Genomic DNA, 27,806 nt, shown 5'->3' on the forward strand with positions numbered 1-27,806 from the left:
TGTTGGGCTTTCTTAACCACCTGGGTTGTATTGATTTTCCAAGTAAGGTCTTCACTGAGATAAACTCCAAGGAATTTAAAGGAAGAGAGTCTCTCCACACAGCCCTCCCCGATGTACAGCGGGGCTAGTTCTCCTCTCTTCCTCTGAAAGTCCAACGCCATTAAACTCCCTCTTCCGCTTCAGCCTCAGAGTCTGAACTGCTCTCTGCCACCAGCTCATCCTGCTCACTAAACCCTGTCACCCCTTCAACTTCTGACACCTCTCCCTACCATCATCTCCCTCTGACCTTTCCTCAGTATCCCACCACCAACTCCCTGGCTCTGACCTTTCCCCCTCTGGGGGTTCCTTGGGGGTGTTGGGATACTGCCGGGGAGACGGGGAGCCACTGGCCGGCAGCCGGACAATCACCGATCTCCCTTGGAACAGCATCAATCAGCAACATGAGCCTCAGATACGTTTAGAGACCCATGCACTCTCTATTAGCAGAGTTTGTAAATCTTCTCACAGCAGAAGAGGCGGACAGAGCCATGTGTAAGCAGTATATTACAGCATTTTATTCAGCAGCAGGAACAAAGGAAAAAACATGTCTGCTTCCCTTCGAGTCCAGCAAAACAGCAGCAATACAAAAGCAATATACAAACGGAAGTTCCCAGCAAGCGCTGGAAGTAAACAGGAATGTGACACACAACAGTCATGCCTGTACCCTTTTAAGGTGGGACGGAACTATATCCTAACAGGGCGTTCCCTGATTTGTGCCGCCCACTACTCTTCTTCATCCTGCCAGTCCCTGCCAGCATCTCACACTGGTGTTAACATGCCAGCCTTCTCTAGTTAAGGTCGCTTTGCAAATAACCCTTTTGCCAACCTGGTGCAGCCTCTTGAGTTTTGGACAACAGCTCTCATAAGCCACAGCTACCACCAGGAGTCGTAGTCCAAAACATCTGGGGGCACCGGGTTGGCAAAAGCTGCTCTGCACACTGGACCACACTGCAAATTTCAGAGGTCCTCACTCAGGATAATTGCACTCTGTTGCTTTTTGGCAGAAGCTGCTGCAAAACGCTTTCCTAGTCTACTCAGGTCACATTAATGGCTTTGCTTTGATTGCTGCTTCCTTTTGCTCTGTGACTCTTGCAGGTTAAACTCAAAAGAGTTCTTTCTTTTTTCTTTTTTAAAAAAGAGCCAACCAATTGTAGATATTTGCTCTTTGCCCTGGCCTCTGGGCCACAATTGTAGTTGTAAACTAAATTAGGTGTGAGGGCCTGCACGTGGGTGGCATTTTCACCGTCGCTGCTCCACAGATTGTTTTAGCAGATATTGATTTCGATAGGAATCACTGTTGGTAACACTTGTTTCAGGTTATTGGAAGGAAAGAGCAGGAATTCTATTCTATTCTTGCCTTGTTTTGCTTTTTGCTTTGTTTTTAAAAGGTAACAGCAGCTCGATCTTGTCTCCAGCTATAGCAGCAGGTCTCTGGGAGCGGCAAAGCAGAGCCCCACGAGAGACAGCGCGGTGTAGTGGTTAGAGCGTTAGACTAGGGCTCAAGTCTTCCATCAGCCATGAAGCTCATTGGCTGATCTAGGGTCAGTTACTGCCACTCAGCCAAACTTGCCTCGCAGGATTGTTGTAAGGATAAAATGGGGAAGGGGAGAACTGTGCCTGCCACCTTGAGTTCCCCAGAGGAGGGGTGGGATGTAAACATAGTAAACCAGAAGAAGAAGAGTTTGGATTTGATATCCTGCTATATCACTACCCTAGGGAGTCTCAAAGCGGCTAACATTCTCCTTTCCCTTCCTCCCCCACAACAAACACTATGTGAGGTGAGTGGGGCTGAGAGACTTCAGAGAAGTGTGACTGGCCCAAGGTCACCCAGCAGCTGCATGTGGAGGAGCGGAGACGTGAACCCGGTTCCCCAGATTATGTGACTACCGCTCTTAACCACTACACCACACTGGCTCTCCAGGGTGGTCCAGCTTGCTTTCCTTCCTTCCTTCCTTCCTTCCTTCCTTCCTTCCTTCCTTCCTTCCTTTCTTTCTTTCTTTCTTTCTTTCTTTCTTTCTTTCTTTCTTTCTTTCTTTCTTTCTTTTTACGGGGTTTTTTTTTTGGCTTACCGTATTTTTCACTCTAGGGGACGCACCCGACCATAGGACGCACCTAGTTTTAGAGGGGGAGAACAAGAAAAAAAATTCTCTCCCTCTCTGAGCAACGCCCCTTCAGCGAAGCGGCAGGAGAAACGGAGCCCCTTCCAATTCTCCTCCCGCTTGGCTGAAGGGGTGCTGCGCAGAGAGGGAAAGCTGCACAGCGCCTCTCCAGCAAAACAAAGAAGTCTAAATTAACATTGCCTTCTATCGATAAGAAATAATAACTATTACAATAATGAAAATACTAAAAGTACATTTACTTCCCCTTTTAAACTTCTATTCTGGTTATGATATATTACTATTCTATAAGAATCTATTATATCCTTTGCTGTCCCATATATTATTTCATTTCCCAAATTCAACCTAACCCTCCCCTCCTCCCCACTGCTTCCCTTCACCTGTGTGAGATCTTCCCATCATAATATATATATATTTTCTAGTTGCTTTGCTAAAATAGAGTAGCTTGAAAACTGTTAAATTATAATTACTTCTTTTGTCCTTACTTGCTTAACAATTGCCTATTAAGAGTTCTGCTTTAACACCATATTTCTTCATGTAGTCCCCTATGCATTCCCATTCTGTGTAGAATTTTTGATTGGTCCAACTTTCCATACCAAGTACACAAATGTACTTTTACACGGAACCCATGGGCCACACACTGCCTTAGAATCATAGAGTTGGAAGGGACCCCCAGAGGCATCTAGCCCAACCCCCTGTGATGCAGGAATCTCAGCTCAAGCATCCATGACAGAGGACCATCCAACCTCTGCTTAGAAACTTCTAAGGAAGGAGAGTCCACAAACTCCAGAGGGAGACTGTTCCCTTCTCATGCTCTTGCTGTGAACCCCTCCACTGCAGGCTCAGGTTGTATATATTTGCAGATAAACCACATCTCATAAAGACATGCAACAATACATTTGCAGATGCCGGTTTTTTCATCTACGAACCTGGTTCTTCTTTTAAACATGCGGATAGAATGGATCTAATAGCCATGAATGGAAAGTCCTAGTCAGCAACACAACTACAATTCCCGTGTCTGTGCACCTGTGTGTTGTTGGGTTTTTTTTTTTTACAGTGTGGCAGCAAAAAAAACTTTTTTTTAAAAAAAAAACACACTTCTCAGGGATAAATGTATCCCAAACAGAAGAAGATGGTGTGCATTGTGAGAATCAATCATCTCTCCAAAACGAAATGATGTAGGAGAGGGAAAGAAAACAACTTAAATAATTAGATTATTTTTTTTTGAAGAAAAGATCCAAATTAGGAGTGTTATTGGATTTCAGTTAAAAAGCAAGAGGTAAGACGTGGAATTTAGCAAGATTAATACCTAAATTGTGACAGCTTTTAAATGCTTAGCAAGAAGAATTAAGACTGATGCTTTTTTGGGGGGTGGGGGTGGGGACAAAAGCCCTCAGCATTGTATTTGCATAACAAGCAACTAAAGCTAAATGGATTGCAGTGCTAACAGTGAGCCACTCAAAATTCTTTTGGCTGAAATTTTATCAGAATATGAGCCTGTTGAATCTGGCCAGTGACTCTGCTACTAGGCTAATATACTGTTCTCACAGTGGCTGACCTATGGGAAACCTGCTAGTTGAGCACAAGAGCAACTCTCCCCTCCAGCCAGGGAAACCAAAATGCTTGTTTACAAAGCTATTGTACTACCAACCTTACTGTATGCTTGTGAAACATGGACCACTTACAAACGCCATCTCCAACTCCTTGAAAGATTCCATCAACGGTGTCTCTGAAAAATCTTTCACATCACTTGGGAAGACAGGCGAACTCATATCAGTATACTGGAAGAAGCAAAGATCACCAGTGTCGAAGCAATGATTCTTCAACATCAACTTCGTTGGACTGATCATGTTGTGCAGATGCTTGATTATCGTCTTCCAAAGCAAATACTCCATTCCGAACTTAAGAATGGAAAGCGTAATGCTGGTGGTCAACAAAAAAGGTTTAAAGACTGTCTCAAGACAAATCTTAAAAAATGTAGTATAAACACCGACAACTGGGAAACACTGGGCTGCGAGCACTCCAGTTGGAGAACAGCCTTTACCAAAGGTGTCATGGGCTTTGAAGACACTCGAACTCAGGACGCAAGGAAGAAATGTCCTAAGAGGAAGGCACACTTGGCAAATCCACACCGTTATCAACTTCCGCCCATCAACCAATGTCCCCACTGTGGAAGGACGTGTGGGTCCAGAATTGGCCTCCACAGTCACTTATGGACTCATTGTTAAAACTGTGTTTATGGAAGACAATCTTACTCGGCTATGAGTGATCACCAAAGAAGAAGAAGATGCAGTGCCGGGGTGCAAAAATCTGCCCAGTGCCCCCTGCCTTTCGGACGGAACTGCTGCATCCGGAACTCAGTTGGATGCTGGGTGTTGGCGACAGGAGGGGGTTACAAATCAAATAAAATGGCCAGGGACTCTGCCAAGCAGATTTCCTTGTCACCTGTATTGCCCTCCTTGCTCACGTGTTGTCCTCTGTATTCAGCAAGGTGTCTAAAATTTGAGAGCAAAGAAAGGCAGAGAGGCAAGTTAAGGCTGGCGGCCGCCAGGCACCCAAGTGGCAAGCCTTCTTCCACGGGCAGCTTGACTCGGAGCGCCCACTCGCTTTGGTCCCACAGCACCTTAAGACTTTGATGACGACTCCGCCGTCAGACACTGGGCAGGGGGGCAGGGGATTGGGGTGGAGAGTCGTCTGCAAACGAAGAGCCCGTTGTGGCACTCCAGCCAATGGGTAGGCCCTTCCCCAGACTCGGGTTAAGAACTTTGCTTCGGGATGAGAACAGAAATCGCGCAGCAGCAGTGGGAGGCCCCATTACCTAAAATGGTGCTTCAGGTTAAGAACGGACCTCCAGAACGAACTAAGTTCCTAACCCAAGGTACTCCTGTACTGTTTCTCCCCAGATCTTCAATTCTCAAATCAGTAGGGTACAAGCTAAGATTTTGATCCGACAATTGACATGCTCCCTGCTGCACTTGGGGTGCCACTGAATGGGAATAAGACAGGATCAACTTCTCCCTCACTGATAGGTAAAAGGTAAAGGACCCCCGGTTAAGTCCAGTTAAGTCCAGTCAAATGTGTGCATTGCTGTAGATAACTTAGGGGTCCATGGTTGAGCCACTCTTCTCATCACCTTCTCTTCATGCTCCAGGGAAATCAACCCGCAAACAGGACTGTCAGGGACTGGGCTACAAAGGAGGTGTGGTGGGAATCGCCTCCTCCCCCTGACCCTGAATCTCCCCAGGAGCAGGAGGACAGTATTGATTTAGAACAATGGTTTGCTGAGGGGCATAGTTCAGAAGGGAAAAGCTGGGAAATACTGGATGAAGAGCAGCTAAGAGGAGAAACACTGGAAGAGAGAGGGTTAACAGATTCACAGTCGTTGGGTAGCATCCCCCTCCCCCCCCCATTCTAGGAGAGCTGAAAAAGTTGCTGAACAGAAAGCACAATGACTACAAGCTAAGGTTACCAGATGTAGGGGTGACATGGACTGAAGGGGGACGGTCTGTGTGTGTGTAGCCTTAAATGGAAGCATTGCCATTCTTAGAGGGAGATGTTCGTTATCCCTCGCTGTGATCATTAAAGAATTCTAACTGGTAAGAGGACTCCATTCACTTTGTTCTGCTTATCTACTGCCAAGGGTGGGGGTGGAGGAAGCTGATTTCTTGAAGCCTGACAGGGACCCAACTTCAGGAGCCCGCTTCCTTCCTGTGGTTTCCAGAAACTGGTATTCAAAACGATAGCTATTATGATAGTAGTCACAATTCTCATGGACCCTTTAGCAGAGATTCCTGAATTGTAGGTGGTTAGACTAGATAACAACAACAACAACAACAACAACAACAACAACAACAACAACAACAACTTATTATTTGTATCCCGCCCATCTGGCTGGGTTTCCCCAGCCACTCTGGGCGGCTTCCAACAAAGACCAAAAATACACTAAAATGTCACACATTGAAAACCTCTCTGAACTGCCTTCAGATGTCTTCTGAATGTCAGGTAGTTCTTTATCTCTTTGACATCTGATGGGAGGGCATGCCACAGGGTGGGTGCTACCACTGAGAAGGCCCTCTGCCTGGTCCCCTGTAGCTTTGCTTCTTGCAGGGAGGGAACCACCAGAAGGCCCTTGGCGTTGGACCTCAGTGTCCGGGCAGAACAATGGGGGTGGAGACGCTCCTTCAGGTATACTGGACCGAGGCCGTTTAGGGCTTTATTTTTTTTTTCTTCAAAATTTTTATTAGGTTTTTTTAATAAAAGAGATACAAAAATGAAAAACAGCATTGTTTGTGTCTTTACAAAATTTCATAACATCTTTGGACTTCCTCGCGTCATCCGCTCGCACTTACATTGTTCATAAAATTTTTCAAGCAAATTACCATCTTATTTGTAATCTTATAACCAATCATTACAATATAGTCTAGTAATACTCATCTAATTTAGTGATGGCCAATTGTTTATAATCAAGCATCCTTCTTAGCATTCCATCAAATTACAATAATTTTGTAAATAAATCTTAAATTTCTTCCAGTCTTCTTCAATCCTTTCTTCTCCCAGGTCTCGAATTCTGCCAGTCATTTCCGCCAGCTGCATATAGTCCATCAGCTGCATCTGCCATTCTTCCAGCGTGGGTAGATCTTGAGTTTTCCAGTTCTTTGCGATGAGTATCCTTGCTGCCGTTGTTGCATACATAAAGAAAGTTCTGTCCTTCTTTGACACCTTCTGGCCGACAATACCCAGAAGGAAGGCCTCTGGTTTCTTAGTGAAAGTATACTTAAATACCTTTTTCAGTTCATTATATATCATTTCCCAGAAGGCCTTCACTTTAGGGCAAGTCCACCAGAGGTGAAAGAATGTTCCTTCATTTTCTTTACATTTCCAACATTTATTGTCAGACGAGTGGTATATTTTGGCAAGCTTAACTGGGGTCATGTACCATCTGTATATCATTTTCATTATATTTTCTTTCAAAGCATTACATGCAGTAAAGTTTAGCCCAGTGGTCCACAACCTTTCCCATTCCTCAAACATAATGTTATGCCCAATGTCCTGTGCCCACTTTATCATAGCCGATTTAACCATTTCGTCTTGTGTGTTCCATTTCAACAGCAAGTTATACATTCTTGAAAGTACCTTAGTCTTAGCTTCTAACAGTTCAGTTTCCAACTTCGATTTCTCCACCTGGAACCCTAGCTTTTTGTCATTTTTAAAAACTTCTTTAATCTGAGCGTAATGTAACCAGTCTCGCACTTTATCCTTCATTTTTTCCATACTCTGCAATTTCCAGTTATTTCCATCTTTTTCTAATATTTCCCAATATTTTGGCCAATTGGCTTCCATATTGGGTCTTTTTCGGGCCTTAGCTTCCAGAGGTGAAAGCCACCTTGGGGTTTTATTTTCCAATAAGTCTTTATATTTTGTCCAGACATTAAACACTGCTTTTCTGACAATATGGTTCTTAAAGGCCTTATTGATCTTAACTTTGTCATACCATAAGTATGCATGCCAACCAAAATTATTATTAAACCCTTCCAGATCCAACACATCAGTGTCTTCGAGAAGTAGCCAGTCTTTTAGCCAGCAGAAAGCTGCGGCTTCATAATACAACCTTAAGTCTGGCAGGGCAAAGCCCCCTCTTTCCTTTGCGTCAGTCAGTATCTTAAACTTAATTCTGGGCTTTTTGCCCTGCCAGACAAATTTAGAAATATCTCTCTGCCATTTCCGGAAGCATTCCGTCTTGTCTATAATCTGTAGTGTTTGAAACAAAAACAACATTTTTGGCAATACATTCATCTTAATAGCAGCAATTCGGCCTAACAAAGAAAGCTTCAATTTTGTCCAACTGTCCAAGTCTCTCTTAATTTCAGACCAGCATTTTTCATAATTTTCCTTAAATAGACTCAGATTTTTTGCTGTTATGTTCACCCCTAGGTACTTTACCTTTTTCACCAATGATAATTCTGTTTCTCTCTGAAACTGTTCTGATTCAATATCTGTCAAATTTCCCCCCAACACCTTAGTTTTCTGTTTGTTTAACTTAAATCCCGCCACCCGACCAAAATTGTCAATCAATTGTAAAACTCTTTTCGTACTAGATTCCGGCTCCTGCAGTGTCAAAACTAGGTCATCTGCAAAAGCTTTAGCGTTTAGGGCTTTAAAGGTCAACACCAACACTTTGAATTGTGCTTAGAAACGTACTGGGAGCCAATGTAGGTCTTTCAATACCGGTGTTGTACGGTCTCGGCGGCTGCCCCCAGTCACCAGTCTGGCTGCCGCATTCTGGATTAGTTGCAGTTTCCGGGTCACCTTCAAAGGTAGCCCCACGTAGAGCGCATTGCAGTAGTCCATGCGGGAGAGAACTAGGGGTCCCTTCCAGCTCTACAATTTTATGTTTCTATGACCCTTGGGACGCAGGGACGCAGGTGGCGCTGTGGGTTAAAGCCTCAGCGCCTAGGGCTTGCCGATCGAAAGGTCGGCGGTTTGAATCCCTGTGGCAGGGTGCGCTCCCGCTGCTCGGTCCCAGCGCCTGCCAACCTAGCAGTTCGAAAGCACCTCCGGGTGCAAGTAGATAAATAGGGACCGCTTACCAGCGGGAAGGTAAACGGCGTTTCCGTGTGCGGCTCTGGCTCGCCAGAGCAGCGATGTCACGCTGGCCACGTGACCTGGAAGTGTCTCCAGACAGCGCTGGCCCCTGGCCTCTTGAGTGAGATGGGCGCACAACCCCAGAGTCTGGCAAGACTGGCCCGTACGGGCAGGGGTACCTTTACCTTTACCTTTATGACCCTTGGGGTCTCTTCTAACTCTGCAATTCTGTGACTCTGCCCCGCAGCCAACTGCTTGTCCCATCCAGACCCGTTTGGGTTGACACAGCCAAAGAACAGCCTTCGAATTCCCCGGAACCTGGGTTTGTCCTGGAAAGGGGAAAGCAGTGTGATTGTGACCCAGAAGTCCACACTGAAGGGGTTTAGGCAGGGAGCCTCTGGCAGATTCCTTGAGAAGAGGTGCTGAAAAGAGGACCATAGCAGGGGAGAGGGAAGTGAAGAGATGTCCTGCTGATGCAGCTTCTCTGATTCGGCTCCTTATGGGACGGCTTAATTAAGGATCGACTGCAGAAGATCAAACGAACATCTCCCAACACGCATCTGCCACATGGTGGGAGGGGGGTCTCCTCCTTTGCGCGGAAAACTCTTGAAAACCAGCGGGGGAAACAACTGGATAATGTCACTTTCAGAAGTGCTGTCTCCCTTTGGGCAAAAGCAGGGAGGAGGAATTTGGAAGACGGCAGGTGGGCCCTGAGATGCTTTGCAGAAAGGGCAGAGATGCCTCCAGGTTCCTTCTCTCTCACTGTAGCCCTGTAGGCAAGACTTGGAGAGATCTGTCAATCACAGGAGCTGCCTTTGCCGGATCAGACAAAAGGATCAGACAAAAGGCCCCTTTCCTCGCTGCTGTCTAGCCTTCCTTCCCTGACTTCAGCCAGACAGACCCTGCTGGGAAACTCACGAGGGACAGGGACAGAGAAAGCTGCCTTGTACTTGAGTCAGACGCTTAGTGTTTTCTAGGCTTTCTCCATGTTTTGGGGTCTTTATTCTGTCTGGAGATGCTGGAGATTGAAGCTGGGTTGTGTATGTAGAGTACAGGGTCACATTTAAGGTGCTGCTTTTGACATTTAAAGCCCTATACGGCCTAGGACCCTCGTACCTACAGGACTGCCTCTCCCGGTATGCCCCATGGAGGACCTTAAGGTCCATAAATAGCAACACCCTAGAGGTCCAGGGCCCTAAGGAAGTTAGATTAGCCTCAACCAGAGCCAGGGCCTTTTCAACTCTGGCTCCGGTCTGGTGGAACGCTCTGCCTCATGAGACCAGGGCCCTGCAGGATCTGATTTCTTTAAGCAGGGCCTTTAAGACAGAGTTGTTCCGCCTGGCCTTTGGCTTGGAGCCAGTTTGATTCCCTCCCTCTCTTTCTTTTTTCTTTTCCTTCTCCTCCTGCGATGAGGCTACATTTTAATATTTTAATGTTTCAATATTTTAATGTTGTATTTTAATTTTGTTTTTAAGTTGTAATCATTCAACTTGTTTTTATTATTGCTTGTAAGCCGCTCTGAGCCTGGCCTTGGCTGGGGAGGGTGGGTTATAAATAATAATAATAATAATAATAATAATAATAATAATAATAATGTAGAATCATAGAGTTGGAAGGGACCAAGCCTCGACAATGCAGGAATCACAGCTAAATCGCCTTGGCCCAGTAAGCGTCTCCATCCCCATCGTTCAGCCCTGAGGTCCAGCTCCAATGCCTTTCTGGCAGCTCCCTCTCTCTGAGAAGTGAGGTTGCAGGGAACCAGCATGAGACAAGCAGAAAATGTGCAGCAGCTCAGATACACACTTCTTGAACCTGGAGGCTCCATTCCATGGGATCTTGACTAATCACAGCCAGGTTTTACTTCTGGGGAGATTTGGGTCTCTTGGCTTCTTCTTTCCTTCGCCTTTTTAAAAAAATGGAATTAAGTGCTGGCTTTTGAAGCAAACACACCCCTATTACTGCCTCCCTAATTATCAGTTGTTAACGCTGATAAGAGAGCGATCAGATTTAATGGGCAAGAGATTACAGCAATTAGAGAACAGTCTTAGCCAGCCTTGCAATCTAGGCCTCTCTCCCCCCCCCCCCCCGGGCGCGTATATCACTTTGGGCGTGGCGGAATATCCAAACGGGGGAAATTACTGAAGGGAACATTGGCTTGACAAAATGGAGAATGCATCCACCGCTTGTTACCAAGCTGTGGTAAACGTGCACCCAAACGTTGGTTTTTGGGAATTAGCTCAGTGGCAGAGCACATGTGTTGCATGAATAAGGTCCTGGGTTTAATCTGCCAGGATTAAGAGGCAGTGGCATAGCATGGATTGTCGGTGCCCAGAACACGTGTTTGTGCACTGGGGTGGAGTGGAGCATGGAGGATGCTGACTAAACATCAGGGAGAACTTCCTGATGGTAAGAGCTGCTCAGCAGTGGAACAGACTTTCCCAGGAGGTGGTGGACTCACCTTCCTTGGGGTTTTTAAGCAGAGGTGGGATGGTCACCTGTCATGTATGATTTAGTTGAGATCCCTGAGTTGCTGGGGGTTGGACTAGATGACCCTCAGAGTCCCTTCCAACTCTACAGACAGATGGATAGATAGGTAGATAGAAGAAGAAGAAGAAGAAGAAGAAGAAGAAGAAGAAGAAGAAGAAGAAGAGGAGGAGGAGGAGGAGGAGGAGGAGGAGGAGGAGGAGGAGGAGGAGGAGGAAACAACTCAGGACAAAAGGGAGAAATGAGCTAATAGGAAGGCATGTTTGGCAAATCCTCACCATGATCAACTCCTGCCCAGAAACCTATGTCCACACTGTAGAAGGACATGCATATCCAGAATTGGCCTTCACAGTCACTTACAGACTCACTGTTAAGACCATATTCATGGAAGACAATCTTACTCAGCTACGAGTGATTGCCAAAGAAAGAAGAACAGGTACCCAGACACAATTTGCAAAGCCCTCGGTGATTGTGTGAAAAGAGCAGACTGCACTATTTGTCCATCCAAGGAGGGCAAGCCCTACTATTTAGGCTGGCTGATAACTGCCCTTCAAGGATAGTGTCTCCCCCTATGGCCAGTTGGCAGTCATTGAATAGAGCTCTGTCATAGGGAGTTGCCTCATCCTGAGTTGGACCATTGATTCATCTAGCGCAGTATCATCCACACCAAATAGCAGCTGCTCTACAGGATTGGAGGCAGGAGTCCTGAAACTGGAGGTTCAGAGATTGAATCTGGGGCCTCCTGCATGCAGAGCAGATACTCTCCCACTGAGCTATGGAAGGATCCAGGAAGCTGCCTTATATTGAGTCAGATCATCGTTCCATCTAGCCTAGCATGGTCTACACTGACTGGCAGCAGGATGTTTTGCCATTTTAGGCCAGTGGCATAGCATGGTGTGGGGGACAAAGGGGAGGTTGCTCCGGGGGCAAAATTGTTAGGGGCATGAAATTTCAACACCTGGTGCTGCCTCAATGTAGCTATGCTCTTCCATCACTGGACACCATTGGAAAAGGCTGCTCTGTGCGAACCAGGAAGTGACCTCTCCAGACAACAGAATGATTCTTCTTATCTCTGTGGCTTTTCTTATCTCCTGGGTGACATGGACACCTTTAGGCAGTTGAATATGCATGCGTACTACATCCGTTTCCCTCCATCCCACTCTCCACGTGGCCCGGGGCACTGGCAATCCATGCTATGCCACTGCTTCAGGCTAAGCAGAATATGCTCCCTGTTCACCACAACCTCCTCCTCTTTTGCAGCCCCAGCCTCCTTCCTACATTGCAGCTCTCTCCCCCCCATACTCCTCGGAGGCTGGATCTCCTGCCTGAGGCCACTGCCTCACCTTGCCTCATGTGTGGGCCGGCCCCAAATGACAGTAGCTATGTAGGATTTCGGACTGGGGATAGTCCCAGCCCTTTCTGGAGATAAGGCTGCTCCCTTTCTTCTTGTGTATCTACGTAAGAGAAAAAGGTGAGGTCTACTCAGAGGGACCTGCTAGGGAGACGCACCAGACGAATTTGGCAGAGAACTGTTTTCAGCAAATCTTGTGAAATTCCTCGCCCGGAGGTGGGCAGAGGGAGGTGCAATTTCAAACATCTCTGTACCCCAGAGAGGGATCCTTTGCACCCATGCCCTTGATGTACCCCCCCACCTACCTCCCTGCTTCACTTGCGGCCACAAGTTGGTTAAGCAGGATCCAATTTGTTGTGGATAATCTTTAAGGCACAACCTTGAGCCACCCAACCATTTCTTCTGCTGAAGGAGGAAATTTGATTTAGGCTGAGAGGAAGGCAGAATTCCAGCTAAAGTCAGCAAAGATGCAGATGATAACACCGAGAGAGATGGAATAGAAATGAAGTTCTGACAGAACGGATTTTTCTTCCCCTTCTGGGCAGACTTATGGCACCCTGCGAATTGGAAGTTTCTTTTCTTTTTCTTTTTTCCTTTACAGACTTTTAAAAGAGCCACACTTAATTTCTGAAGGAGAAAGGTGACAGAACTGCTTTGAAGAATCTCCTTGCATCTGGAGGTCCTCTCCCCCAAAAATCCCTTTGCAGGTGGGACATTAAAGGTAAAGGTACCCCTGCCCGTACGGGCCAGTCTTGACAGACTCTGGGGTTGGTGCGCCCATCTCACTCAAGAGGCCGGGGGCCAGCGCTGTCCGGAGACACTTCCGGGTCACGTGGCCAGCGTGACAAAGCTGCATCTGGCGAGCCAGCGCAGCACACGGAAACGCCGTTTACCTTCCCGCTGGTAAGCGGTACCTATTTATCTACTTGCACCCGAGGGTGCTTTCGAACTGCTAGGTTGGCAGGCGCTGGGACCGAGCAGCGGGAGCGCACCCTACCGCGGGGATTCGAACTGCCGACCTTTCGATCGGCAAGCCCTAGGTGCTGAGGCTTTTATCCACAGCGCCACCCGCGTCCCTTCAGGTGGGACGTTACTCAGGGGTGAATAGGGAGCCCAACTCCCCCCCCCAGAGATGGCATCTTGTGCCTTCAAGGTGAAACTTTGCCATGTTATTGCATCTCAGGAAATGTGTGCAACCCCTGGTGGAAATACACTCTGCACATGCTTGGTGGCACCTTCTTCTTCTTCTTCTTCTTCTCCTTCTCCTCCTCCTCCTCCTCCTCCTCCTCCTCCTTTCATTCCAGGAATAAGACTTGCACTGGCAAGTAATGAATTAATTAATGGTTCTGTCCATTGCCACATGGCAGACCCTGATTAATTTCTGAGACAGAAATTCTCAGCCCTGTGGAGGACTGAACGTAGAGCCCTTTCACATGCAATGCTTGAACTCTACCACTTGAGAATGGACTACCTCAGATTGTGGTGGACTCTCCTTCCTTGGAGGTTTTCAAGCAGAGGTTGGATGGCCATCTTCCAGGGATACTTTAGCTGTGATTCCTGTGTTGCAGGGGGTTGGTCTGGATGACCCTCAGAGTCCCTTTCAACTCTACAATTCTAACATATGGGCATCAGAAGAGCTTGCAGGATCAGACCAGTGTCCCATCTAGTCCGTCATCCTCACAGTGGCCAAATAGTTCCCTGTGGGAAACCAGCAAGCAGAATCTGCGCAGAAGAAGAAGAGGAGGAGGAGGAGGAGGAGTATGGATTTAATATCCCACTTTATCACTCTCCTTAAGGAGTCTCAAAGTGGCTAACCATCTCCTTTCCCTTCCTCCCCCACAACAAACACTCTGTGAGGTGAGTGGGGCTGAGAGACTTCAGAGAAGTGTGACTTGCCCAAGGTCACCCAGCAGCTGCATGTGGAGGAGAGGGGAATCGAACCCCGTATACCAGATTACCAGTCCACTGCTCTTAACCACCACATCCCACTGGCTCCATCTCCCCTTCTGTGGTTTCCAGCAACTTCTGTTCAGAAGCTTTCATTCCTCTAGCTGTGAAGGCAGAGCCTACAGCCTTCATAGCTGGTAGACATCAATGACCCTCTCCTCCATGAACTTGTGCAATCCTTTTTTAAAAATTGTCTAGGCCATCACTTCCTCCAGTGGGAGGGAGTTCCACAGGTTCACTCTGCACTGTGTGAAGAACTATTTCCTTTAATCTGTCCTGAATCTTCCACCCTTCATGATTATTTGATTCTGTGAATCTAAGAAAAGCCGTGGGAGGGCAGAAGGGCTTTTGTGGTCGAATCCTGCTTGCTGGTTTCCTAGAGCTAACCATCGCTGAACTAGATGGGCAACTGGCCTGATGAAGAGCGGGGTCTTCTTATGTTCTTATGATGCCAGCCCTGCTGGCAGCTTCCAGAGGGGGCTTTGCACTGCCAGTTTCTTTTACGTTTGCTTTCATTAGCACTGTGGAGATTTATTGCAAGTGCTGCCATTGTCGTTCTTACCACATCTGGCTTCTCTCTCTGCGGCTGGCAGCTGTCTTTAACAGTTCCCTGAGCAGACACGGGGAACGAAAGGGGCAAATGGCCCCACAATACGGTTTTACGGAATGTGCAGAACCCTCTGCCTCAATTGTGCAGCGCTGCCTGGGGGAAACAACCGCCTTGCCCTTCAAAGAGGCAGATTTAGGGCAGCACGTCCAATTCCACCACGCTGGGTGCCGAGCTTGGAAGGTGCAGCAGGACCTCACAACTCTGATGTGGTGAATTCAGTGGAACAGAGGGTGGGAGGCAGAGGGACACCAAATTTTCACCTTGTGCAGCTTGCTGCTGAAATTTGAAAGAACAAAGTCCATCTCTGCCCTCACCGCTTGCTTGTAGAAACACAAGTCAGGGTGTGAGAAGAGGCAGTGATGGCCAGCAAACTAGATGGCTTTAAGAGAGAATTGGACACATTCATGAGAACCATGGAGGCGCAGGTTAATTCTGCATCCAAGGCGGCTATTTACCAGCTCCATCTGGTATGCAGGATGAGATCCTCCCTGCCTGCAGACTGTCTTGCCAGAGTGGTGCATGCTCTAGTTATCTCTTGCTTGGACTACTGCAATGAGCTCTATGTGGGGCTACCTTTGAAAGTACCCTGGAAACTACAACTAATCCAGAATGCGGCAGCTAGACTGGTGACTGGGGGCGGCTGCCGAGACCATATAACACTGGTCCTGAAAGATTTTCATTGGCTCCCAGTATGTTTCTGAGCACAATTCAAAATGTTGGTGCTGACCTTTAAAGCCCTAAACGGCCTCGGTCCTGTATACCTGAAGGAGCCTCTCCACCCCCATCATTCAGCCCAGACACTGAGGTACAGCGCTGAGGGCCTTCTGGCAGTTCCCTCGCTGCGAGAAGTGAGGTTACAGGGAACTAGGCAGAGGGCCTTCTCGGTGGTGGCGCCCGCCCTGTGGAACGCCCTCCCACCAGATGTCAAGGCAATAAACAACTATTTTACTTTTAAAAGACAACTGAAGGCGGCCCTGTTTATGAAAGTTTTTAATGTCTGATGCTGTATTGTTTTTAATATTCATTTGTAAGCCACCCAGAGTGGCTGAGGAAACCCAGCCAGATGGGTGGGGTATTAATAATAATAATAATAATAATAATAATAATAATAATAATAATTACTACTACTACCAGGTAGAGGGCCTTCTCGGTAGCCTTCCACGCTTCCTGTGGAACACCCTCCCATCAGATGTCAAGGAGATCAAGAAATACACAAATACACATCTAGTCCAACCCCCTGCAATGCAGGAATCTCAGCTCAAGCATCCATGACAGATGGCCACCCAACCTCTGTTAAAAAACCTCCAAGGAAGGAAAGTCCACCACGTTTCATGGGAGACAGTTCCACTGTCAAATGGCTCTCACTGTCAGAAAGTTCTTCCTGATGTTTAGTAGGAATCTCCTTTCTTCTAACTTGAAGCCATTGGTTTGAGTCCAACCCTCTGGAGCAGAAGAAATCGATCTTGCTTCATCTTCCATATGACAGCCCTTGAGATATTTGAAGATAGCTATCATATCTCCTCTCAGTCTCCTCTTTTCCTGGCTACCCAGATCCTGCAACTGTTCCTCATCAGGCTTGGTTTCCAGACCCTTGATCATCTTGGTCACCCTCCTCTGCACATTTTCCAGCTTGTCAACATCCTTCTTCAATTGTGGTACCCAGAATTAGACACAGTATTCCAGGTGTGGCCTGACCAAGGCAGAATAGAGTGGTACTATTACTTCCCTTGATCTGGACACTAGAATTCTGTTGATGCAGCCTAGAATAGCATTAGAGATTCTTCTTTTATGTTGCTGCATCAATTTCAGTTTCTCTCAGTTCCTTCTTGCCCCCCCCCATGTCAATTCTCCATATTTTCACTTCCGTCTCTGAATATTTTTATTAGAAAAACAGCCCTTGTGAGAATTCATCAGAATTTTTCCTATATACACATTTTTGCAGACAAATTTGCTTAATGTACACATTTTTGCAAAGCGATTCCCCAAATACAATGCATTTTGTATGCCATTGTCAAGAACACATGTATTCCATGCACATCCTCCCCTGCTAAGTGCATTTTTCTGCACATTTCACATGGCTGGAGAACGGCATTGCAAAATTTGGAGAAGTCCAAGTATCGAACGATAAGGTTGTGCCTCAATTGGCAAATTGTTCTGGGATGTCTCCTCCATCTCTAGTTCTCCCTTGCTGAACGTCTTTGAGCGCAGCTTCTGCGCTTGCTGAAGATGCTCTCAACCTCTGGATTCCCTGCATGAAGGTTTTATTCTGCTGATGGTGTAGAGGTGCTTTGGTGTGGAATCTCATGGCTCTAAGGTGAATGATTGAACTTAGATCACACATCTCAGGCCTTCTCTTTCTGGTTCAAGTTATCTTGCCTAGTTCAGCTTCTTATTTTATTTTATTTTTAAAGCAAGAAGGCTAGAATCACACACCTGACTCCTTTAACGGCAGCAGAAACCCTGGCAAAGTTTAACTGCAAACCCTAAGGAGTTCAATCTGTTTCTCTCTCAATGATGCATGCGGAGCTTCTGAAATGTGCTAATTTCACTGCCTGGAACTTCTGGGCTAATGATGTCTCTGCTCCAGAAACACAGGAAAGTTCCTTTTCGCCTCTCTTGCACACGTGACCATATCAGGCTTTATACCAGCTCAGATTGATGGCCCATCTGCTCCGGGGGTAGCCAAAGCGGAGCTCTCAAGGCGTTGCTGGATTCCGAACTCTCATCAGCCTCAGCCAGCATGACCAATGAGCCGAGATGGTGATGGGAAATGGAGTCTAACCAGACTGGGTACCCGGATATGATTGGTCTGCTCTGGTGGACAGCCGTTCTCTAAGGTTCCAGGTGGAAGACTAGTTTGGAGGATTCCCCTTTTGCAAAATCTCTTGCCTCCTGCAAAAAGTGGGGCTTTGGTCATCTGTCAGGGGAATGTATGAGAACTGAGGTAAGTTGTCGCCAAAACAGCCTTGGCCCAGTATACCTGAAGTATACTTGAACCAGGCAGAGGGCCTTCTCGGTGGTGGTGCCTGCCCTGCGGAACGCCCTTCCATCAGATGTCAAGGAAATAAACAACTATCTGACTTTTAGAAGACATCTGAAGGCAGCCCTGTTTAGGGAAGCTTTTAATGTTTGATGCTGTATTGTGTTTTCAACAATATTTGGTTGGGAACCGCCCAGAGTGGCTGGGGAAACCCAGGCAGATGGGCAGGGTATGTATGTATGTATGTATGTATGTATGTATAAATAAATAAATAAATAATAGGCATTTTGGGCATGTTTCTCCGAACAGACACATTCTTCTACATAATTTTGTCTACCATATGCATTTATGCATTCAGGGCAAGAAATTTCCCCCCAGATATAATGAATTTTTGAACACCCTCTCACTTAAAAATATTCTTGTGCACATTTTTGCCCAATACAGGAGTGAAAACAAGCTTTATTTCACCTGGGTCAAAGACAAGACTCGGTGTGGTGTGGTCCCCCCCCCACTTGCATATACACACACAGAATGGGAGATTCAACGGTGCCCCTCTCCTGGGGCAAAACACCTGAATAGCCTCCTGCCCCCGTAGCTATGGCTCTGCCCAAAATATACATTTCTGTGTTGGGAAACTCCATCGAAAAATCCAGAGAAATGCCAGAGTTGGAAGCAATGCCTTTGTTTCAGGTTGGCATATTGCTTCAGAAAGCATACATAACCCTAAATTGCAAACGGAACCCAGTTTCTTTCCCACCCCTGCCACGCAAAGGAGCTGTTCCACACACCAGACCTTCTCACTCTCTTGACAAAGCGCCTGCCAAGAGAGAGAATGGGGTGATCTTGCAGGGGAAGGTGGCTTTTCCTAAGGAAGCGCTGCTCTTTGAGAGAAAACGGTACCCAAATCAGCACTTTCTGCTGTGAAAAAAGAGAGCCTCGCAAAAATTGGCCGTGGCCCTGGTTTTAACGGGAGGTCTCAGGGATTGAACCGGCGACCTTCGGCGTGCAGAGCAGATGTTCTGCCGCCAAGCCAGGGACCTTCCCCACGCCCCCAAAGACACGTCCACCTGCCCCGCGATGGCTGAGGACGCACAGATGGCTCAAGCTTGCTTGGCAGCAGCATCCTGCTCCACAGAATTGGCCGGGCTCAGCATCGCAATTAGCAAAGACTGCGTCTGTCGAGAAAGTTCGTGAGGGAAGGAGGCTCCCTCACCTCCAGAGCTCCGCACACTCCATTATTCATACATCAGGAGCAGGAAATGGGATGCGAGGCGACATTTGAAATTGGGACCCGGCATCTGCTGGTTCTCAGGCTGTGTAATGCACACTCCAATACCTGCCAGAGATGGGAATATATCCCCCACCCCCTCCAAAGGCGAAAAATACCCTTCGCCAGTTCTGTGGGTTGCTTTCTCCCTGTAGATTTTTCTTGCCCACAGGATTGGACATCAGTGGGTACGGCCCTCCAGTCAGAGGCAGCGGCGTAGCGTGGGTTGTCAGCACCCAGGGCAAGGCAAATAATTTGCACCCACTAACCCGGGGCAAGGCAAGTAATTTGCGCCCCTAACCTGCCGCCGCTGCCAGCTTCTTCTTGCTGCTGGCTGGGCTGGGGTATTTACGGTAAGGTAGCCACGGCGGCGGGTCCATGTCAGGTGATCTGAGGCGAGTTGCGACTGGCGCTGGCGCCCAAATGACGCCGCTTGCCCGAAGGAGGAGGGCAGAGAGGCGAGGAAAATGCAACATGGCCCAGCAGCTGCAGCAGCGGCGGGGCTGTGAGGAGGGGCTGCCTGGTGCGCTCTCCGTGGCCCTGACATGCGGGGACCACGGCGAGTGCTGAGAGCCGCTGCCTGCCGGATGCCTTCAGCCCGGACGCGCGCACAGCTCGTTGGTTCCGTGTGCTGGTCCCGGGGGTAAAGTACCGTGGGCGTAAGCAGAGTCCACACGAAGAGGGGCGAGGTCCGAGGCGGAGAGCCGGGCGGGGAACAGGAACGCTGGAACAGGAGGCCGAGCAGGGAACAGGAACACTGGATGGTCAGGAACAGGAGGCCGAGCAGGGAACAGGAGCACCGGATGGTCAGGAACAGGAGGCCGAGCAGGGAACAGGAGCACCGGATGGTCAGGAACAGGAGGCCGAGCAGGGATCAGGAACACAGGAAGGTCCGAAGCCAACAACGACGTTGCTCCCGCAACCTGGGACCGGGCTGACTGGGCTTTTATCCTCTTCTAAGGCCAGGGGCGGTCTCGGCCCCCAGGAGCCCCGCCTCCTCTGGCCTTAAGGCGAGCACTCCTCCTGGGAGCAACCAGTTCCCTTCGCCTCTCTGCCCTAAGCCTCTGCAGATCAGGAGAGGCCGAAGGGTTACTGGGCCCTGGAGGAGGCTCACCTGTAGCCACTGAGTCCTCAAGCACCTCTGGGGCCAGAAGGGTTTCACCTGGGGCCAGCTCCTGGTGCTCTGCCACAGGTGCAGGCTCTTCAGCATCTAGGCCTTGCCCCAGTTCAGCCGGCCCTGGAGGCAGGGACTCCTGTGCAGGCTGGGATTCCTCTGGTTCATCCTCTGAATCGGAATCCCAGGCCATCACATTCCGTGAGACCTGGGGCTCTGCTACAGCCTGCGCCCGAGGCTCTTCGGCGACTCCGGAGGCAGCGAGCGCCCCCCCAGATGTTGCGCCCGGTGCGGCCAGCCCCCCCTGCACCCCCCACGCTACGCCACTGGTCAGATGCAGTTCTCTGTCCCTGATTTCTGGGGTAGCTCAGTCAGTAGAGCATGAGAATCTCTCTCTTTTTATTTATTTAAATTTTATTTTACAAATTTAAGATCATAACAATACAACCATACACACCAACAGTTTAAAATTCTTCCCAATCTCTTGACTTCCCACCTTCCCTTCCGCGGGTCCTTGTTATTACACTTTTTCTACTGCATCGTTTTCAATAGTCCATGTTTTATATAACTCCATTAACTCCATAGTACTTGCTACATTATGGGACACAGGTGGGGCTGCGGGTTAAACCACAGAGCCTAGGACTTGCCAATCAGAAGGGTGGCGGTTCGAATCCTCACAACAGGGTGAGCTCCCGTTGCTCAGTCCCTGCTCCTGCCAACCTAGCAGTTCAAAAGCACGCCAGTGCAAGTAGATAAATAGGTACCACTCTGGTGGGAAGGTAAACGGCGTTTCTGTGCGCTGCTCTGGTTTGCCAGAAGCGGCTTAGTCATGCTGGCCACATGACCCGGAAGCTGTACGCTGGCTCCCTTGGGCAATAAAGCAAGATGAGCGCTGCAACCCCAGAGTCGGCCACGTCTGGACCTAATGGTCAGGGGTCCCTTTACCTTTATCTTACTTGCTCCATTAAGATAAGTTATAAATTTTCCCCATTCTTTGTTGAAATTTTGGTCTTCTTGTTTCATGAGCTTTTCCGGTCAGTTTTGCCATTTCGGCATAGAAGAAGAAGAAGAGTTTGGATTTGATATCCCGCTTTATCACTACCCTAGGTAAAGGTAAAGGTACCCCTGCCCGTACGGGCCAGTCTTGACAGACTCTGGGGTTGTGCGCCCATCTCACTTAAGAGGCCAGGGGCCAGCGCTGTCCGGAGACACTTCCGGGTCACGTGGCCAGCGTGACATCGCTGCTCTGGCGAGCCAGAGCCGCACACGGAAACGCCGTTTACCTTCCCGCTGGTAAGCGGTCCCTATTTATCTACTTGCTCCCGGAGGTGCTTTCGAACTGCTAGGTTGGCAGGCGCTGGGACCGAGCAGCGGGAGCGCACCCCGCCGCAGGGATTCGAACCGCCGACCTTTCGATCGGCAAGCCCTAGGCGCTGAGGCTTTAACCCACAGCGCCACCTGCGTCCCTATCACTACCCTAAGGAGTCTCAAAGCGGCTAACATTCTCCTTTCCCTTCCTCCCCCACAACAAACACTCTGTGAGGTGGGTGGGGCTGAGAGACTTCAGAGAAGTGGACTAGCCCAAGGTCACCCAGCAGCTGCATGGGGAGGAGTGGAGTTGCGAACCCAGTTCACCAGATTACGAGACTACCGCTCTTAACCACTACACCACACTGGCATAGTCTAACAGTTTGATTTTCCATTCTTCTCCGGTAGGGACTTTGTCTTCTTCCCATCTCGAGCATGAGACTCTTAATCTCAGGGTCATGTAAACCAACTCCTAGAGCAGCCTTTTTCAACCTGTGGGTCCTCAGATGTGGTTGAACTATAACTCCCATCACCCCTAGCTAGCAAGGCCAGAGCTCAGGGATGTTGGGAGTTGTTGTCCAGCAACATCTGGGGACCCACAGGTTGAGAACTGCTGTCCTGGAGGCTGTGGGGGCTTCAGTCCCCACAATAAAATATTTAAAGGGACCGAGTCCCCACAAAGTTGATGGGCTTTCCTATTCAAATGGTGTGTGTGCACTGTGTCATGTGATCGATCATGTGGGCTTACCTGGGCCCCATATTTTATTTTAGTTGGTGCCCTTCACAGGGTTGCAGGTTTGAGCCCCATTTTTGGTCAAGAGATTCCTGCATTGCAGGGGGTTGGACTAGATGACCCCGGGGTCCCTTCCAGCTCTCCATAATTCTATGAGCCCATCTCTGCCATTAGGTGCCCTTGCAAAAGTTGCCTGGAGCACCAATGCGAGAACAGGCTGCTGGACTCGATGGGCTACTGGCTGGATCCTGCAGCCTCCCTTCCCATGTTCTTATGCGCTGCCTGGGACCTCGGCCAAGAAAGCATTACAGATTCTCCAGTTCTAGGGCCCTGTCTGCAAGACTCCACAGCTTTAAATCTCTCTTAAGCAATTGCGAGCAGATGCTGTATTTTATACAGGATAACCATCTGGACTCAAATAAATCCCACCGTTGCAAACTAGCCATTATTCTTTAAGGTTTCTGTACTTTCTCCCCATAAGTGCTGCTGTAATTCTAGAGGAGGGACGAGGAGAAGGGAGGGACGAGGAGGAGGTGTGTGTTTGTGTGTGTAAGGAGGAGATGGTACATTACTCAGCTGTACCCATAAAGAAAAGCACTGGAGATTGCAGGATACAAAGGGATACTTCTGATTCACACAATTCTGGCTTGGGTGCTCTGCACGTGCTTCAGGGGAAGAGGCCCAATGATCAGAGAGAAAGGCTGCGCAGGACACATTTGGTCCACAGGCTTGAGGCTTCTTACACCTTGATCACCGCAGGTCCAGGTTTCCTAGATGGATAGGAGTGCCTGTCCTGCAATTCTACTCAGTATTGATCCAGAGCAGATTCCAATGTATAGGTAGCAGAGTAAAAACTTAAACACGTTGCAGATTATAGTGCCACTGTATTCTGCTCTGGTCAGACCTCACCTGGAGTACTGTGTCCAGTTCTGGGCACCACAGTTCAAGAAGGACACTGACAAACTGGAACATGTCCAGAGGAGGGCAACCAAAATGGTCAAAGGCCTGGAAACGATGCCTTATGAGGAACGGCTAAGGGAGCTGGGCATGTTTAGCCTGGAGAAGAGGAGGTTAAGGGGTGATATGATAGCCATGTTCAAATATACAAAAGGATGTCACATAGAGGAGGGAGAAAGGTTGTTTTCTGCTGCTCCAGAGAAGCGGACACGGAGCAATGGATCCAAACTACAAGAAAGAAGATTCCACCTAAACATTAGGAAGAACTTCCTGACAGTAAGAGCTGTTCAACAGTGGAATTTGCTGCCAAGGAGTGTGGTGGAGTCTCCTTCTTTGGAGGTCTTGAAGCAGAGGCTTGACAACCATATGTCAGGAGTGCTCTGATGGTGTTTCCTGCTTGGCAGGGGGTTGGACTCGATGGCCCTTGTGGTCTCTTCCAACTCTATGATTCTATGATTCCCAAAAATAGGCCAGAGGCGATTGTATTTTATCCAGCAGAGCTGTATTGCTACTGAAGGCAAATGAGCATAATGGTCACAAATCCAGTGGTACCTCTGGATACAAACGGGATCCGTTCCGGAGCCCTGTTTGCATCCTGAAGTAAACACAACACATGACTGCGCTTCTGCATGTGCACGAGTCGCGTTTCGTCATTTTGAGCACATGCGCATGCGCGAGTGGCGAAACCCGGAAATACCGTGCTCCATTACTTCCGGGTTGCCGCGGAGCGCAACCCTAAAATACTTAACTTGAAGCTACTTCAACCTGAGGTATGACTGTACAGGGGTTGGCAAGGCGGACCGGGCATGGGCTGGATCAATCCCACGATTTTCGGTGTCTGGGCATGCGCAGAAACGATTTCCAGAACCACAGAAGAGAGTCTTTGCGCCAGTTTAGTGCAGCGTGCAGGGACTCGCCGAGCAGGCAGCTTGGTTCGGTGGTGGCTCCTGGGCCGGTTAAACGGCCTCCGTGGGCCGCTTCTGGCCCATGGGCCTTAGGTTGCTGACCCTTGCCCAAGACAGTGGGAGTCTACCCCCCACAATTATTTAGGGCAGGGCTTTTAACGGTGTCTGCTCCTGTTCTGTGGAACAGCTTTCCTGTCGAGATACAATAGGGGACATTTTTTTGTTCTGTCCAACTTTGCCAGCTGGATGAAAAGGTCTTTGCAGTAGGTGTCCATTTTTTATGCTTTAAAAACTTGTCTTCTGTTATTATTATTTGTTGTGCTGTTTTGTAACTGTTAGCTTTTTCAAAATTATATTTTGTACATTGTATCGGGACAGATGTGGAGGATTATTATTATACCATTAATAACGCCATAATAGACTGCTGTCCTTCCACTGGCAGATGAAGACAGTTTTATTCCAACAGGACTTTGGAAACTTGTTATTGTTGTCCCTGCCCCCTCCCATTTTCATTTTCTTTAATGAAAGGGCTTTAACAGTGCTGCGCAGTTTTTATTATCTGTATGTTAATGGGTTTTTTATATTTTAATTCTATTAAAGTTTAAAAACATATCAAAGATAATCATTAATAAGGAATTAAACTCTAATAGAATTGGAGTATTTTGTATTTTATCTGCATTATTTTGATTTGTGGGAGCCGCTCTGAGTCCTGTGATTCCCGTGGTAGAGAATCAGCTCTGCATGCAGAACATAAGAACTTAAGAGGAGCTACAACTCCCCACCCCAGATTCATCTCTGAGCCCCAGGCTCCCCAGTCTAAAGTGGAGTGCTCCAGCCACTACCCCACACTGCCCCTCAATATACCTGTCAGGGAACTGCCATCGGAGCTAGAGGTGGAGGCAAGGCTCCCAAGCGATGCTGGAGAAGGGCCCAGCAGGGAGAGAGGCAGCTCGTCGGCTGGGGAAGGTTATCAGCGTAACACCAGGGATAAAGGGGGGCAGATGGGGGAATCGGCGAGGGGGCTCCAGGACTCCTCACTGGAGACCAGCGGAGAGAGCACAGGTGCTCCGCTGCCCACACCCACCCTGCGCAGAAGACTTCTGCGCAGGGAGAGTAGGCGGAGACTTGGCGTCAAAGAACTTCTTTGCTGGAAGAGGTTCAAGAAACGCCCACTGACGGATTCTGCTAGCGACTGAAACAGCCACGAAGTGAAGGGCTGTCCAGACAGAAAAGGTTTAACCAGGCAACCTAGCCAGGAGTGGCGGCAACTTATGCACGAGCAACCCCTATAACCATTACAATACCTCTCTAAAGCTTCAAGAAAAATGTATATGGCATTTATTCACTTGACTAAGGCCTTCGACACTGTAAATCGTAATGCCCTGTGGGCTGTCCTTCTGAAAATCGTCTCCCCAGATAAATTTTTGAACATCCTTTGGCTCCTCCACGATAATATGATGACAACAATCACAGAAAACAATGGCTTTCAAAGTGAACCATTCACAGAAGGATCAGGCGTTAAACAGGGCTGTGTTATTGCCCCAACTCTATTTATTATTTTCATTGCCATGATCCTACACTTGGTGGAAGGGAAACTCCCCACTGTGGTAGAAATCATATATTGAACAGATGGAAAGCTCTTTAACTTGGGTAGGCTGAAAGCAAAGAGTAAGGTTCCCATAACTTTTGTCAAAGAGCTTCAGTATGCTGATGATAACATAGTGTGTGCACACTCAGAAGATGACCTCCAAACTATCCTAAATATCTTTGCAGAGGCTTACAGAAAGCTTGGCTTATCGCTCAGTATCCAAAAAAAAAAACCAAAGTGCTGCACTAACAAGCACAAAACAACCTCTTTGCAGAGCCACAAATCCAACTTAATGGTGTAACATTGGAAAATATCGGTCACTTCTCCAACCTGGGCAGTTATCTTTCCACAAGGGCCAACATTGATGCTGAAATTCAGCATCTCCTGAGCTCTGTGAGTGTAGCTTTCTCCCGAATGAAGTACAGAGTGTTTGAGGACCCGAACATTTGCAGGGAAACCAAAATGCTTGTTTACAAAGCTACTGTACTACCAACTTGTGAACACTAGTGAAATATGGACCACTTACAAACGCCATCTCCAACTCCACAAAAGATTCCATCAACGGAGTTTCCGAAAAAATTTACACATCGCTTGGGAAGATAGGTGCACTAATGCCTGTACTGGAAGAAGCAAAGATCACCCATGTCAAAGCAATGATTCTTCAACATCAACTTCGTTGGACGGGTCATGTTGTGCAGATGCCTGATTATCGTCTTCCAAAGCAACTACTCTACACCCAACTTTAATTGACAACAAAATAGGTTTAAAGACTGTCTCGAGGCAAATCTAAAAAAATGTAGTATAAGCACTGATAGCTGGGAAACACTGGCCTGAGAGTACTCCAATTGGAGAACAGCCTTTACCAAAGGTTTCATGGGCTTTGAAGACACTCGAACTCAGGACGCAAGGGAGAAACGTGCTAAGAGGAAGGCATGCTTGGCAAACTCTCACCATGAACAACTCCCACCTGGAAACCTATGTCCCCACTGTGGAAGGACGTGTGGCTCCAGAATTGGCCTCCACAGTCACTTATGGACTCACTGTTATGACAATCTTACTTGGCTACGAGTGATTGCCAAAAAAGAAGTCTATGCTGACTCTCAAACATGGCTGCTCCTTTGGAGACCTCTAGCAAAAAGTAGATTAAGACAATGCATATACACGATAAGGAAATTAAAATCAGGCATTGGAAGACACAAGATCTACCCACCCTGGAAGAATGGCAGATGCAAGTAATGGATTACATGGAAATGGCGGAAATGACTGGCAGAATTCGAGACCAGGGAGAAGAGTCGGTGGAAGAAGATTGGAGGAAATTTAAAATCTATTTACAGAAACATTGTAAAATTTTTGAATGTTGATGACATTGGAATGAAATGAAGGGGTTCTAGTAATAAGGTAAAAGATTATGCAAGAGTGGATTGATATTAGATGAAAGTTTAAAGTTAAATATGTGAGAAAAAATAATTAAGGATAGACCAATAGGATGAATTTGCTGAACCAAGTCTCTAAGTGGAATACAAAAAAGGGAGGCGTGAGGAAGTCAGGAAAATAAGTTAACCAAAGAAGAGAGATTAAAAAAAAGAGAGGGATTTTTTTTTGTTATTCTTTTTTCTTTTTCTTCTTTTTTTCTTTCTATTATGTTAGTTGTTTGTATTTTTGTATTTTTTGTATTTTTGTGTTTTGGTATTTTTTTCCTGTGTTTTTTCCAGTTATTGTCTTATTCTGAAAACTCTAATAAAATATCATTATATATAAAAAAAGGAAATTAAAATCAGCATGTGCCGAGGGGTCAAATCCAGTTGAAGTATCGTATCTGATAAT

Source organism: Podarcis gaigeae (genome assembly GCF_964106915.1).
Source record: "Podarcis gaigeae genome assembly, chromosome: 9".
NCBI classification, from domain to species: domain Eukaryota; kingdom Metazoa; phylum Chordata; class Lepidosauria; order Squamata; family Lacertidae; genus Podarcis; species Podarcis gaigeae.